This window comes from Desmodus rotundus, chromosome 3, assembly GCF_022682495.2.
Source record: "Desmodus rotundus isolate HL8 chromosome 3, HLdesRot8A.1, whole genome shotgun sequence".
Lineage (NCBI taxonomy): Eukaryota > Metazoa > Chordata > Mammalia > Chiroptera > Phyllostomidae > Desmodus > Desmodus rotundus.
This window is the reverse complement of record NC_071389.1, coordinates 139,100,379-139,115,597: the sequence shown is the minus strand read 5'-3', so window position 1 is coordinate 139,115,597 and position 15,219 is coordinate 139,100,379. Positions and strand designations below refer to the sequence as shown.

General features: G+C 40.1%; 1 pseudogene; it reads right to left on the bottom strand.

The window, feature by feature from the left end:
• Positions 1-3,099: 3,099 nt before the first annotated feature.
• LOC112319136 (proteasome subunit alpha type-6 pseudogene) lies at positions 3,100-3,833 on the bottom strand (annotated as a pseudogene).
• Positions 3,834-15,219: the final 11,386 nt, after the last annotated feature.

The following is a 15,219-nucleotide window of genomic DNA, read 5'->3' as shown; positions in this document are numbered from 1 at the left end:
CCATCCACCCTTTAAAAAGTGGAAACTAACTAATGGGATTTTGCTTCAAAGAACTTGACCTATTAAATATGACATTAAATATTCATCTATTTAAAAAACTGCAGATGCCAGTGAGACAGCAAAGCTGTCAAATGTTAGGAGCATTTTATTAAGAAAACAGCCTCAAACACTGACGGGATTTTCATGAAGATGGGGACTCAGACAAGATTTACCGGTCAGTGAGGCAGCTGTCGATATTGTTTTTGTTGTTACCAAATTGCAAAAGAGCAGGAAAACAGCAGTATGGTGCCCTGAATTGAAATGTCTCCTTTTCTACATTTCTAGTAGCCCAGTCTTATTGTAAATAAAACCTTTATAATACTAAATTAGCATTGACTTCAGTGGAAAATGGTGACATCAGTACTATAGTCAACGTGATTACCATGGCCAGGTTAAGAGAGGAATAGAAAGGGTAATCAACATATCTAGTAATTTAGAAGGGTCATTTTAGCAATTTCTTTTCATCTTTTCTATTGCTCAGTGTTTCCGGTAGGAATGCTTTCAGCCTCACATACAGAACATCCAAATAACGGTAGTATAAAAAAATAGAGCCCTGGCTGGTGAAGCTCAGTGGATTGAGCACAGGCTGCAAACCAGAGGGTCACCAGTTCAATTCCCAGTGAGGGCACATGCCTGTGTTGCAGGCCAGGTCCCCAGTAGGGGGCATGTGAGAGGCAACCACACACTGATATTTTTCTCCCTCTCTTTCTCCTTCCCTTCCCCTCTGTCTAAAAGTAAATAAATAAAATCTTTATTAAAAAAATAGGGTGTTCCAGTTTTCTATTGTTACACAAAAAAACCAGCCCAAAATTTAGTGGCTTAAAAAAGCATTTATTTTGCTCATGAATCCGCAGTTTTAGAGAGGCTTGTCTGCTCCCCCTAGCATCAGAGGGGGCCGCTTGAAGACTGTGGGCTAGAATCACTTGAAGTCTGGTTCACTCACAAGTTTGTCCATTTTTGATGGGAAAACTGAGAGAGTTGGGGTCTAGTACAGCTGGGGCTCCTTGGACACCTCTTTCTCTGTGGTCCCTTGTATGGTTTCTCCAGCATGGCAGTTGGTATGTCACCTCGAGGTTCCCAAGTCACATGTGCGAGAGAGGGTTAAGAAGGCAGAAACTGTAACCCCTTTTACGATCTATAGAGCCTGGGGAGTCATGTGGTGTCACTCCCACTGTCTACTGGTTAGACACGAGTCACTAAGGTTGGCCCATATCCAAGAGAAGGGGAACTAGACTACATCTTATGATGAGAGGGGTATCAAAGAACTTGTAGACATGTCTTAAATCCACCACATAGGGATTTGTTTTTCATATATAATGTCTAGAGGGAAGCAGTCTGTATATGTAGGGCTCCATGATATAGTAAAAACCAAGGTTTCTTCTACAGTTCTGTGCTACCATTTTTAGTACATTGGTTTATGGTCTCAAAGTCTCAAGATGACTGCTTTAGATCCAGACATTGTAACCATGTTCAAGACAAAAAAAAAAAAAAAGTGCAAGGAGTAGTGCCAGCAGCTTCTGACCTCTTCTGATCTCTTTTGTCAGGAAATAAAAGGCTCTTCCCCAAACCCTTCTCAGCAGAATTCCACTTATGCTTCAGAGTGGTTGGCCCGAATGCTGTCAGAATGCTTCCCCTTGCTCCAGAGGAGATTCGGACAGTGACCAGCTTCTCCATTCTCTATTGTAGAAGTAGGAAAGGGTGAAGACATCTGGAAGTGGGTTGAGTCAGCCGTGCCAGGCTTCTGCCCTAATAAGCCACCATATCAGACCCATAGAATCATGAGTAGGAGGAACTTCAGAGCGTTTCTTTTTCCCTCATCCAACCTTAACAATGAAATGATCCAAATTTGGTCAGCAGAGAAAAAATGAATCAGCTAATGAATGCGATCTTTCTCAACTATATATTTGCAAATTGGATCGAAAGCTAGATATTGAATCAAATGAATCATTTATGCAGTTTGAACAGGAAGCAGAATTGGGTCACCACAGAAGCATTTGCCAACAAGATAGGGAGGACAAAGAAGAGGGGAGACCACTGACTTCTGATAAAAAGTTAAAAGCTGCCTTGCAGTACTTGGTTCAGAGGCCCAGGGCCTAAAAATAATTTGGGGACAGGGCAAAAAGGAACTATTAACTTATAACTCTAACCCAAATTTTATGTATTATTTTAGAACATTTTTTTAGGCTTCTATAGTTCACTAGTGACTAGAAACAGGAAAAATACTGTGAATTGATGGATTTTATTTAACCCATCAGCAACAATTACTCAAATTTAAGCTTTAAAGTTTTCTAACATTTAGATAAAGAAAAAATCAAAACTTTCTTCCTCCCTGTAAGTGCAGGGCCCCCGGGTCTATTGTTTCATCCTATGGTCTCATACAAGAATAAAGAAATTACACTGTAGCACGTATTTTCTGGGTCCTTTATGCACACAAGCTTTAACACATGGTCTGAACAATAGCTAAGACTGAAAAACGAGACCACTGGACTTAGTGACGCTAACGGTGCTGAGAGCTCTTTCCCAGGTAAATTAACAGACAGTTCATTGGAAACACACATGCTTAAGGGAAAGGGCTGAACATGAAGAAACAATGTGCCCACAGTAAGAATTCCAGTAAATCCCAGGCTCCAACTTGCAATGAGTATAAGGGATAAATGAATGGTTAATTCTCAGAAGAAGAAAAAAGGAATGGGGATTAGGAAACCTTTTATAATGAAAGAATTCTGACAGAAGGAAAATAAGTTATTCAGAGCAGCAGATTACATATTAAAGAGAAAATAAGCCCAGTTATTTGCAAGCATTCTCGCTTATAGTTAATTTGGAATAGAAATTTATGCACATCTCTATTCTAAACAATGACTAACTTGATCTAACATGAAATAGATACTTCTTCCCCCACCCCCTAAAAGCACTGTTTTTATTTGTTTAGAGTCCTAACCACTTCAGTGGCAGGAGGAGTGGGAAGGTTCCTTTTTCAGTCCAGGGGCCTCCATAATGTTGGTCTGTTGTTAGCAAACACACAGGCAAGTGGAGTCGTGGATTTGGTAAACTACACAACATTTAGTCTCTCTCTGCTAGAGCAACAAGGCGAGCGTCAACCTCTGCTTCCGTAAGAATCCTGAATTTAGGATTTTCAACTGTAACTACTCCAACTTCTATTTCTGAAGGTTTGAAATCAATTGACAAGACCGTAGACAGGCATGTAATTGCAGTTTCCACTGTCTGTTCCAATGCCCAGTCAAATGTCTTCACTTCTCTTTTTAAGAAAGCTGGCTGACTTGTTTGTTTTACTCCCGCTGCAGTGGCTTTAAACCATGGAAGTAACCTGCAGGATCTCACTTGTACCCCTGAGGGCCTTGTTCTTCATCTCCACCAATTAAGATCACACAACAACCGAGAGGCCTCATTTCAGCATCCTGTGTGTAGAGCCGAGAAATACCAGCAATTCTTTACACAGCATGTCCACGGGAATCTCATAGCCACGCTTGTATTTCCCATTAGCTGCCTCATGGCGTGCCCTCTGCACCTGGGATCTGCTGTCAGCGGTCCTTCCTGTCACCACAGCCAGTGTTTTCAGTTATCTTGAATAAGTGAGTCACTGTGCTGGAATCCAGTCATTTGTCAGGTACTTTCTTCTGTGTGACAGCTACTGCACAGTCTTTCCCTCTGACAGCTACCCATGTCAGGCCACCCTGGTTAATAGCCTTAAAGGCATATTCTACTTGGGAGAGCCGGCCTTCGGGTGAAAAAATGGTGATGGGGCGGTCACAACCAGGGCTGGAACCACGGGACATATCGGTGCACCCTCTACTTCAAGAACAGTATCTGGGCCCCGTTGAAATAGATACTTCTTAAACAAAATCATAAAACATATATTATGGATTTACCAATTATTTTTATCATTTATAAGCTCTTCTTCAGTGTTTCTGACATCTGTAACATTTGATTAAGAAGCAAAGAATAGGTGTATAGAGATCATGGCTCCACATATTTCTTACTTGTATTTCAAATTAGAATCATATCATGATGACTTGTGATCCTCATAGGTACAACAAAATAATATATTTGAAATTTCCCTTTAAAAAACACCAATTTAGAGACTTACTATACAATTCTTCAGAGTCTCCCAAGCCACATACCAAAATTCTAAAGTGCAGAAGCGGTCATAAACTTATCCTGCAACTCTCAAAAGCAACTGTCAACTGTTCTAGGCCCATGGTAAGTGTTCAATTTTTACTCACAAAATTTCATTGAATATTCAACATCTCTCATGAACACATATATATTCTTCATGTAAGAAAATATTTTTTTAATTTTTAATTTTTATTGTTATTCAATTACAGTTATCTGCCTTTTCTCCCCATCTCTCCACCCCACCCCAGCCAAACCTACCTCCCTCCCTCACCTTTACCCTCCCCCTTGATTTGGTCCTTGTGTCCTTTATAGTAGCTCCTGTAGACCCCTCTCCCCACTATCCCCTCCCCACTCCCCTCTGGCTATTGTTAATTGTTCTTAATTTCAATGTCTCTGGTTATATTTTGTTTGCTTTTTTCTTTTGTTGATTATGTTCCAGCTAAAGGTGAGATCATATGGTATTTGTCCCTCACCGCCTGGCTTATTTCACTTAGCATAATGCTCTCCAGTTTCATCCATGCTGTTGCAAAGGGTATAAGCTCCTTCTTTCTCTCTGCAGCGTAGAATTCCATTGTGTAAATGTACCATAGTTTTTGGATCCACTCATTTGCTGATGGGCACTTAGGTTGCTTCCAGTACTTGGCTATTGCGAATTGTGCTGTTATGAACATTGGGGTGCATAGGTTCTTTTGGATGGGTGTTTCAGGGTTCTTAGGGTATAATCCCTTTATCCTGAAAGACTAACACAGATGTGAAATGCTTGGCCATCCTCAGAGCGTATGTCTTAAGACAACACGAAAGCTCCCTTCCCATGGCACTTTTGCCACAAATTAAATTTAACAGCAAATGTTTCCCTATCCTATACCATATCCAATTCCTCAGTGCTAGTAGTTTTAGGACACACACATGCTGAGTTTAGATCAAAAAGCATTGATTATGGTCACTACCAGGCCCCAGGAAGGTGTTGTAGATACAGTGGCAAAAGGTGCAGCCTCAAGAGTCAGGCTGTGTTACTTCACATCCCAGCTTATTACTCACCGGTTATACAGTCTCAGGCAAATCCCTCAGCCTTTTTAAGTGCTAGCTTCCTTGTCTACAAAATGAGGATATTAATAATACCTACTTCATGAATGTTTTGTGAATATTAAATAAAATAATTCATACACAGAGCCTGGTACCTAGTGAGTGAAATAAGCTTAGCTATCATCACCATCATCATCACCACCATGCCATGGTCTCTCAGTCTTTTTTTTTTCTTTAATCTTTATTATGTTTTTTTCCATTACCATTTAGTCCCCTTACACCCCCTCTCCTAAACAATCCCCACACTGCTGTTCGTGTCCGTGAGTCCTCTTTCCTTTTTGCTCAATCCCTTCACCCCTTCACCTCTCCTCTGCCACTAGCTGTCTTCCTGCTCTCCATCTAAGAGTCTGTCCCCATTTTCCTTCTTAGTTCAGTTTGTTCACTAGATTCCACAGATGAGTGAAATCATATGGTATTTGTCTTTCTCTGACTGGCTTATGTCACTTAGCATACTGTTCTGTAGGTCCATCCATACTGTCACAAAGGGTAAAATATTCTTCTTTTTTATAGCCAAGCAGCATTCCATTGTGTAAGTGTGCCACAGTTGTTTTATCCACTCATCTACTGATGGACGCTTGGGCCTGGGCTGCTTCCATATCTTGGCAAGATATTATTTCCTTCCTTCTACTCACTTTGGACTTTGCTTTTTGTTCTTTTTCAAGTTCCTTTATCACCCAGTAAACTAAGGGGAAAGACACATAAACAGATTATTACCATTTTTTGTGCTGTGGTAAGTGAAGCTCAGAAGAGAGACACTTATCTCAATCTGTAATTCAAGGAAGGTCCCTGAGCTGAGAGTTGAAAGCTGAGTAGATTTAGCCAGAAGAAGAAAGATATTCCAGAGGGAAGAACTTGAGCAACATCACAGGGAGTATGCTGTATACAGGAACTGAAATTGGCTTGCTATTATTACACGTGAAGTTCAAGGTGGGGAGTGGTTGAAAATTTGGCCTACAAAGAAGGTGAAGACCAGGTCACAAGAATTCTTATTGCCACATTAAGATAACTAAATTTCTTTCTGTAGACCAAATTTCCTAAGCTAAGTCATATGAAATACTAGTATTCATACAGGTATTTCATGGCATGTTCTTGGTGTTCCTCAAAATAATAACTTCACTGTGACTTTTGTCTGGAAATATCCTTAATTTTACCTCTGCTTAGTGATTCACAATGCATACTTTAGCATATTGAAGGTTCCAAGGCGTCCTGCAATAAAAGGACCTCTTTATCACAGGTTAGCCCAATATTTTTAAAATTGATTTTATACAGGACATTATTCTTAAAGAATGCTGGGAGAGGTTTTGCCAGATTTTAATCAAAGTAATGAATTGGACATTTTAGCTTAGTAAGATTACTCTAGCTACAAAGATGGATTTTAAAGGGGCATGACTAGAGAGTATGACTAAGATGACAGTGAATCAGGATCGAGAAACGTTTAGGAGGTGAAGTCTGCACGTCTTACTGATAGAGTGGGATGAGGGCGATGGCTGTCTAGATGATAACTAGAGTGCTGTGTTCAGTCAAGAGGATGGTAGTGCCATTCGCTTCAAAAGAAATAGGGGAAAGCCTGATACAGAGGGAGGAATGAGGGGTGGGTAAGACAAAGAACCTAGTTTGGGACCTGATAAGTTTGAAACACCTACAAGACTTCCAAGATAAATTACCGGTAGCAATTAAGTCAGTAAGCCGTTATTTAGCCCCAATCTAAACTAGGGTCTTCTGACAAATAATTCCTTGATCTTCCTATTCAAAATTGCAAAGTTAATTTAGGATTCCATAATGCATTATGTTGATTTTAACAGCAAATTTACTAATGTTAGTGTTTAGTTATATTTAAAAATTCAGAGTTTTCTTAATTCATTTCCAAATTAAAATATGCCTATATATATATATATATATGTAGACAGGTGAATCTCAAATTATTCGAGGTAAATTACTTAAATTCTCATTAAAAAGTGAATCTGCAAGAGGGTTACTGTCATAATTCTGATGTACCGCTACATATTTATGTAAATAAGTTAATTTTATATATGTTGTACTGAATCATCTAATAAAACTGATTTTCCTTTTGTTCTATGGCTAAGCTTTTAGATAGCAGGAGACACACTTACATCTTTCTGTGCTAAGGTTCTGAGACAGTTTCTGACACAGAAAATGTATAAGCATATTAAAAGTTTGTTGAATAAAATTAATTAAAGCAGATTATAGTAACAAATACAAAAATGACAAGTTTCCAATTCTGCTCTAACCCTAGTTGATCTCTCTCATCTGCCCTCTCGACTTTAAATATACTCTACATGCCAATGACTCCCAAACTGTTATCATCAGAATTCAGGCTTGTATTTCGAACCTCACTTGACTTTACCATTTGAATTTTTAACTGAGACCTTAAAATTATTGTGTCCCTAGTGACACTGTTGGCTGCCTGCCTTCATAATATCCATTCACCCCTCCTCCTTATTAAAATGGGGCATTTTTGTTCAGTAAACCAAGGTGTCCAGCTAAAAATCTCAGCCTCCCCTGCAACTAGAGATGGTCACTGATGGGACTACCTGTAATTTTGGTCAATGAGATAAAAGAGGTCTTTGGGAGATTTCTGAAAAAGTTTTTGCTTTCCTGACAGGCACTACGCCTTCCTTCTTTCACCTTAACCCCTTCCGTCTGGAATGCTGATGCTATGCCTGAAACTGCATCACTCCTCTTTCACTGATGAGAATAAAAGACATGGTAATGAGGGCCAAGGAAAAGAGAGAATGACCCTAGGAGCTCAGTGGCATTCATGAGCTACTATACTAGCCAGTCTATCTTTGAAATCTTTGTTCTGTGGACAATAAATCAATTGGTCAATTAATTGAGTGATTGCTTAAGATAGGGTTTGTCAAGTTTTTGGTTCCTTGAAGCTGAATGCAATCCTACCTGACATCACATCCAAAACAAAAATTATGATTTCCATTTCAAAGAGCACTTTTGACCCCCCTCAGGGGGGTGCTCAGGCTGTTCATTTCTGTCATACACATCTAAATTTCTGCCTTTACCATCCATCCAGTAGCTGCAGTAAAAAAAAAAAAAATCTGGATATATTCTTGATATTTTCCTTCTAGCTCTACCCTTAAGCTATATCTTCTAACAACCCATCTTCCTCTTTCCATTTCCACCATCCAACCAACTCATCATGATGGCCTAACAACTGCCAACACGGCTGCAATCTTGCCCATACTCTACACAGCACCCAGAGTGGTCATTCAAAAACATATCGAGTCATGTCACCCCCTATGTAAAAACCTTCCAGTTGCTTCCTATTTTACTTACAATAAAATCCAGATGACTGCCAATAGGTTACAGAGATCAGTATGACCTCATCTTGTACCCTTTTCCCCTTGCTCTCTGTACTCAAGCTGTACCACCTTCACTCTGTTCCTCAAAACCAACAAACGTATTCCCACCTCAGGGCCTCTGTACTAGCTGTTTCCTTGGCTGACAGTGCTCTTCCACCTGGCTCTTCCCATGATGGGCTTCTTGTCATCAGTCAGGGCTCAGTTCAGATATCACCTCCCTAAGGAGGTCTTCTCCAACTTCCCCACCTCCCCTGTGATTCATCATCCCTACACCCTGTGTTATTTCCTTTATGCTTGACATTATCTAAAATTATCTTGCTTATTTAGCTGTTCACTTGTTGTTTCTCATCTCCCCTCCTAGATATAAGTTTCATGACTGCAGAGGCTGCGTCGATCTTGTTCACTGCTCCATTCCCATGCCTAGAACAACATCTGGCACAGAGCAGGCCCTTGATAAATATTGTTCTTAATAAAGAGATGAATTTAAAAAAAAAAACAGCGACACATTCTTGGACTTTTATAAATCTGCCAAAGTTTATGACTCTGAAAACATATAATTTTCTTGTCTAAAATTTTAAAAAGCAAAACAGGATTTTAGACTTAAATAAAAGCTTATTCTAGGATGTTTGACTCAGAAATAACTGAATATACTTAATCCTATTAATTATCTTCTATCACAGGTAAATATTTTTGCTCACCACATATCCTCTTTAACCTAGTTCTAGTAACATAATAAAGGATTAGTCCCTTGATACAAGTTGCCAAGTGTCATGTTTTTATATGCAACAAGCCCTCAGGAATTTGGAAAGGAGCCCAACAGACTCAGTTCAAAGCTTCCAGATCTATTTACATGTGGTAGTGCTAAAGAAAGACCATCCTTCAGGCTATTCCTACGGACAGCATAGAAAGCCAGGGATTCCTTTTCCAAACTCTTCAATTACAATCCAGTGAAAATAAAATGTGTAGGAAAAATGTTCAGAGTATTCGGTACAACCTCTTTAAGGGACAGATGCTTTCAAAACCACAAGGAGAAGAGTATACATTTCTGGTCAGTTCTATTTCTAGATGGTTTATTCAACAATTTGGATATTTTATACGGTTATACCAGTATTTTCATTAGTAAATTCTTAAAGTTGGGAGGAAATTAAAAAGAATCTTTGACACCACCCTTCCTGGCACTGCTGTATAGGCTGGTGGCAGAGCAAGTAAAAAGGCTCACCCTGGGGCTCCCAAAGACATTCTTATGTTGCATCATGGACAGCTCAGGACAGAAGCGGAGGAGAGTCTGCAGGTGCTGGGACAAGTCAGGGCACACACAGAACTCAAGGTGCTAGGCAGCAAAAAGGAACAGTCGGAAAGCAGAAAACACTCTCTTCCCTTGGATCCTTTCAGGTCCTCTGCTCTTCACCTTCTCAAAGTGTCATCTGCAAAGTCCTGGGGATCCTTAAAGAGGATCTGTGAGATCAAAACTACTTTCATGATAATGTTTCAAAACTGATCTACCTTTTCCATCATGTAGACATTTACATTGATGCTGCAAATGTAATACTGGGTCAAACTGCCAGCACCTTAGTACAAGTCAACACAGTGGAAACAAACTATATGTAATAGTCATCACATTCTTATCCACCATGAAAGGAAGGAAGGAAGGAAGGAAGGAAGGAAGGAAGGAAGGAAGGAAGGAAGGAAGGAGGGAAGGGAGGAAGGACAAGCAGTTTTACTTAAGAATGTCCTTGCTGGAGCATTAAAATTTGTTAATTTCATCAAATCTCAACATATCAGTGAAGGTCTTTGTAATATAATGAGTGAGAGACTGGGAAGTACGCATAAAGCACTCCTGCTCCGTAGGGAGTGGCATGCCTGTCTCCAGGGAAAATGCTTGTGTTATGGTTTGAATTGAAAGCTGAACTGCTTTTTTCATGAAACCTCATTTTTACTTGAAAAAAAAATTTATTCATATTTAGGTATATGGCTGACTTTTCTTTCTAAGTGAACAAAGTGAGGCTGTCACTTCAAAGAAAATTCTGGCAATACTCATTGCCAAATAACCTTTAAGAAACTATCTCTTGCTAAAGTTTGGGGTAGCATCTACAATTATCAAAAATAGCTATTAAAATAGTACTCCTTTTTCTAACTGTATATCTCTGTGATGTCAGATTTTCTTCCTGTTCTTCAACAAAAACAACATATAGCAGATTGAATGCAGAAGCCGATATGAATCCAGCTGGCTTCTATTGTCAAACATTTAAAAAGTTGCAAAAAATATAAAATAATGACATGCTACTCACCAACTATTTTAATAAAAATATGTTGTTTATATTACCTGTAGTGGATTTATTATTTTTAAATGAATTAATGATAAATATTTAAGTGTCTGTCTTAATCTTTAATATGGTCTTATGTATGGATAGAACCCAAATAAACAAAAGTTCTTTAAGATGCTCAATAATTTTTAAAAGTGTAAAGGAATCCTGAGACAAAATCTGGTACATTAGATAGTTATTATAGAAATGTATAATAGATATACATAACAGAACTATGTAATAGAAATAGAAAATGTATAATAGAAATGTATAACAGAAATGCAAATCTTACATTTCTTTTTTTTAAGATTTTACTTATTTATTTTTAGAGAAAGGGAAAGGGAGAGAGAAAGAGAGGGAGAGAAACATCGATCAGTTGCCTCTCACATGCCTCAGACATATGCCCTGACCAGGAATCGAACTGGTGATCTTTCAGTTTGCAGGACGACACCCAACCCTCTGAGCCACAGCAGCCAGGGCCAAATCCTACATTTCTAATAGCACAGATGAGGTCATTTTTATCTCACTGCAAAAGAGAGTTGTATTAAAGTAAAACTTCAAGCAGCAGACCCCAGGTTTTTGTCTACCATGTCCTCACAGTGGCTTGTGAGAGTTAGAAAGCTGTCAGGGTGCAGTGGCAGGGGGACCAGTGGCACAGGAAAGAGCCAGCAGTGACTGGACTGGGAAATAAGAAAAGGCATAGTGGCATAAAATCTCAAATGATTGATATGCCTATCTGGGCACAGAGATTTGAACAAGGAGAATAAACTCTGGCACAAGTTAACGTTCTTAGGTCAGCTTGTGCTTTCCCCTTTTGTTTTTCCCTTTGGAGAGTCCCATTATGTGCTCCCTCTCCTCGGGAGAAATATTCCCAATCTAAAATGAAAGTTCTCTGGCTTGGAGAGGAGTTGAAGTCTACGGTCCCCTGTGACCTGCCTTATTTCCTGCCAGTGCAAGGACCCAGCAGGACCTCAGTGAGACTGGCCTTCAGTGCACCAAGAGGTACAACATTGGCCCAGGCTTCCCCAACCACAACAGTTCCCATGCTTGATGAAGGTGGCTCAAAGGTGGCTCAAAGGTGGCAGAGGGGAGACCCTTGAACGACCACAACAGGAGACACAGTGGCATCTCAGCAGTAACCAGTGGGGACAGATGACTAATACCTTCCTGGGCCTCTGAAATGTCTCAACTATGCCTGAGAACCTGGAATCTTGACACAGCCTCAGATGGGAAGCCCCAAGAATGACAAATTGAATTTCTCACTAGCCCCTTGGAATAGGGGCAGAGAGTCAAAATTAACTATTGAGTTAAAAGTAGAGAATTGTGAGTATTATTTGATGATAAAAAAAATGAAGTACTGATATGTGCTATAGCATGGATGAACCTTAAACACATTGTGCTAAATGAGAGAAGTCGGTCACAGAAGGCCATATGTTGTCATAGTATATGATTCCAGTTAAAAGGAATGTTCAGAATAGACATGAGGTCTACAGACATAAAGTAGAGCTGTGGGTGCTAGGGGAAATAAGGAGTAATTGCTGACGAGCTGGGTCGGGGTACAGTTGGCTAGGGGAAAGTGTTCAAAAATGGATTGTGATTATTGCACAATTCTGTCAATGTACCAAAAAACATTAAATTTTACACTTTAAATGGTGAATTTTATGGTATGTGAATTATATATCAATAAAACTGTTACCTATCTGAGTTATGTATTGAGATTCATACCCATTTTATGTGCATGGTGCTTTACAAAGTTACAAGGTTCTGTCAAGCGGATGTGGTAACTTACTGAGCACATGCACTGTACGGCCTGCTCAGGACCTAGTCAACAGGCCCAAGACAGAAGCAGTGGGGGAAGGTACAGCAGGGGCCAGAAAACAGGCTCCAGGGAACATGTGACGGCAACAAGTGGTCTGCGCAAGTGGTCTAGGCAAGTGGATTGCACCACGGTGGAACCACATACACCACCCGGGCACCATCGTGGAGAACTCCAGAGCACACATTATTCAGAGATAGGGGAGGGCCACCAACATCAAGGATGTCCTCAGCAGACTGCAAGGCCCCGACTCAGGGAAAGGGGCCAGTGGCAGGAATTCCACCCTAGTGCATGACTGCAGTGATGGCTGCAGCCCCCAAGAGACTGGGCAAGTTATCCGGGGAGGACCTGAGACAACCAAGCGGGGAACGAATTAGTGTAAATAACAGTATAAGTATGTAATTGATGTCATTTATGTGTAATAATGTAAAGTATAAATCACTTAAGTTCTATGATAATAACAGACACTATCTGCCAAGCACTGTTACATGTACTTTATATTTTTAATTTAAATCTTTATAATAACCCTCTGAAATTGCAACTATTGTTCTCCCTATTTTACACATGAGAAAACTGAGTCACAGGAAGGTGAGGTAATTTACCCAAGCTCATTAGCAGGGGCAGAGCTGAGATTAAAACATGGATAATATGATCACAGGGCCCATCTTAGCCACTCTACCATGCCACATTTAGGGTAGAGGCCCACGGGCCACGAATGAGCCATCAGGACCAGCAGGAACCATGGTTGGGGTTGAATCCCCCTCAGCATTGAATGAGTGGTCACTAAAGCCCTTCCCACATAGGAAGGATTGGTTCTGAAGCCTGGGCCAAGCCTGCAGGTAGTGGTTAAGTGATGGCCACTCCAGAGAGAAGCAAGATAGAGAATCAGGCAACTGGGGATACGCATCTTATATCTTTTCATTTCCAACACAGTGCTCTGCGATAGGTATTATTTTCTTCATTTACAAATGAGTGAACTGCAGCTCAGAGACGTGACACAGTTTGACTGATGACCCAGTAAACAATAGAGGAAATATAGAATCTCAGAACTTCTGATTCCAGAATGGGAGTCTGTGAACTGGCTTCCGGAGATTGGCAGGCAATGTTAAACAGCAAGTGAATTAGGGAGCAGAATAACAGAATGGTTAAAAACATGTCTTTGCAGGTGGTGAGGGACAGATGCCATATGATCTCACCTTTAACTGGAACATAATCAACAGAATAAAAAAGCAAACAAAATATAACTAGAGACATTGAAGTTAAGAAAAATCCAACAATAGCCAGAGGGGACAGGGAGAAGGGACAGTGGGGAGAAGGTTTTTAGGAACTACTATAAAGAGCACTTAGTCAAAACCAAGGGGGAGGGTGGAAGCAAGGGAGGGAGGTGGGTTTGGCTGGGGAGGGGTAGAGGGGTGGGGAGAAAATGCAGACAACTGTAATTGAACAACAATAAAATATTTTTTTTAAATGTGCTCGGTGGCCACACTCCAGCTATGCCAATCACCCTAAAGATCTTAGAAGAGCTACCTGACCTTTCTATGTGCTTAGTACCTTCATCTATAAAACACTTTTAGTAATAATACTCTTTACCTCCTGGAGGTGCTATGGGAAATAATTATGAAACATTGTGTGTAAAATCTGATAGAGCACTCAATGTATATAGTAGGTGCTCAATATGTGGTAGGTGCTTTCAGCAGGCATTTTTCTTATTATGGTGCTGAGTGCAGACAAGCTCTGAAGCAGCCCAGATCATTCTCCTGAGCCACTCTACATCTTTCAGAAAGCATCATGCTGAAAGGAACATTGCAATTGATGTAATCTCATTCTCTTTTTTAACAGAGGGGAAAATTGAAGGTTAGAGAAGTTACATGAGTTGTCCAAGGTTTTATAGTTAGTTATCAGGAAAGCAAAACCAGATCTTTCCTTTGTAACTTAAAAAAAGTTGAAGTTGTTAGGATGAGCTAGAAAAGAAGAAAGCTTAAGAAGAAACAACTGTGATGACGTCAGGTAGCCCTTCAATCAGGGCTCTAACTTAGTAGGAAAAGAAGACCTGCCACACCTGAGAAAAGCAGAATGACTAACGATTCTCTGGTGGGCCCCCTCCTATGTCAGTGTGCACAAGTGAAGGGACACTTCCCCAGGAATCAGGAAGTATTGCTTTCAGATAGTCATTCCATATTGTTCCATTTCTGCCCTGTGGTATTGTCCGCACTGAACAAAGGAAACTTGACCTTGGGTGATATGCAAGAAAAGTTCACAAAAGAATGGGAACCAGTGTCTTGGAGAGCATATGGTAGGTATGTGATTAGTGTTAGTAAAAGGATCAGAGGCAGAAAAAAGGGAAAGTCCTTTTATATCACTTGAGTGGGCTGCCTTCACTTGCTAAAAGACTAGCTGAGAACTGAATGAAATTAACAAACAGGTGTTAGATGGGGGATGCAGAATATTAAAACAGGTGTATTGAACAGACAATAAAGAGCTTTGAGAATAAGGTTTGAAGAAAACAAAT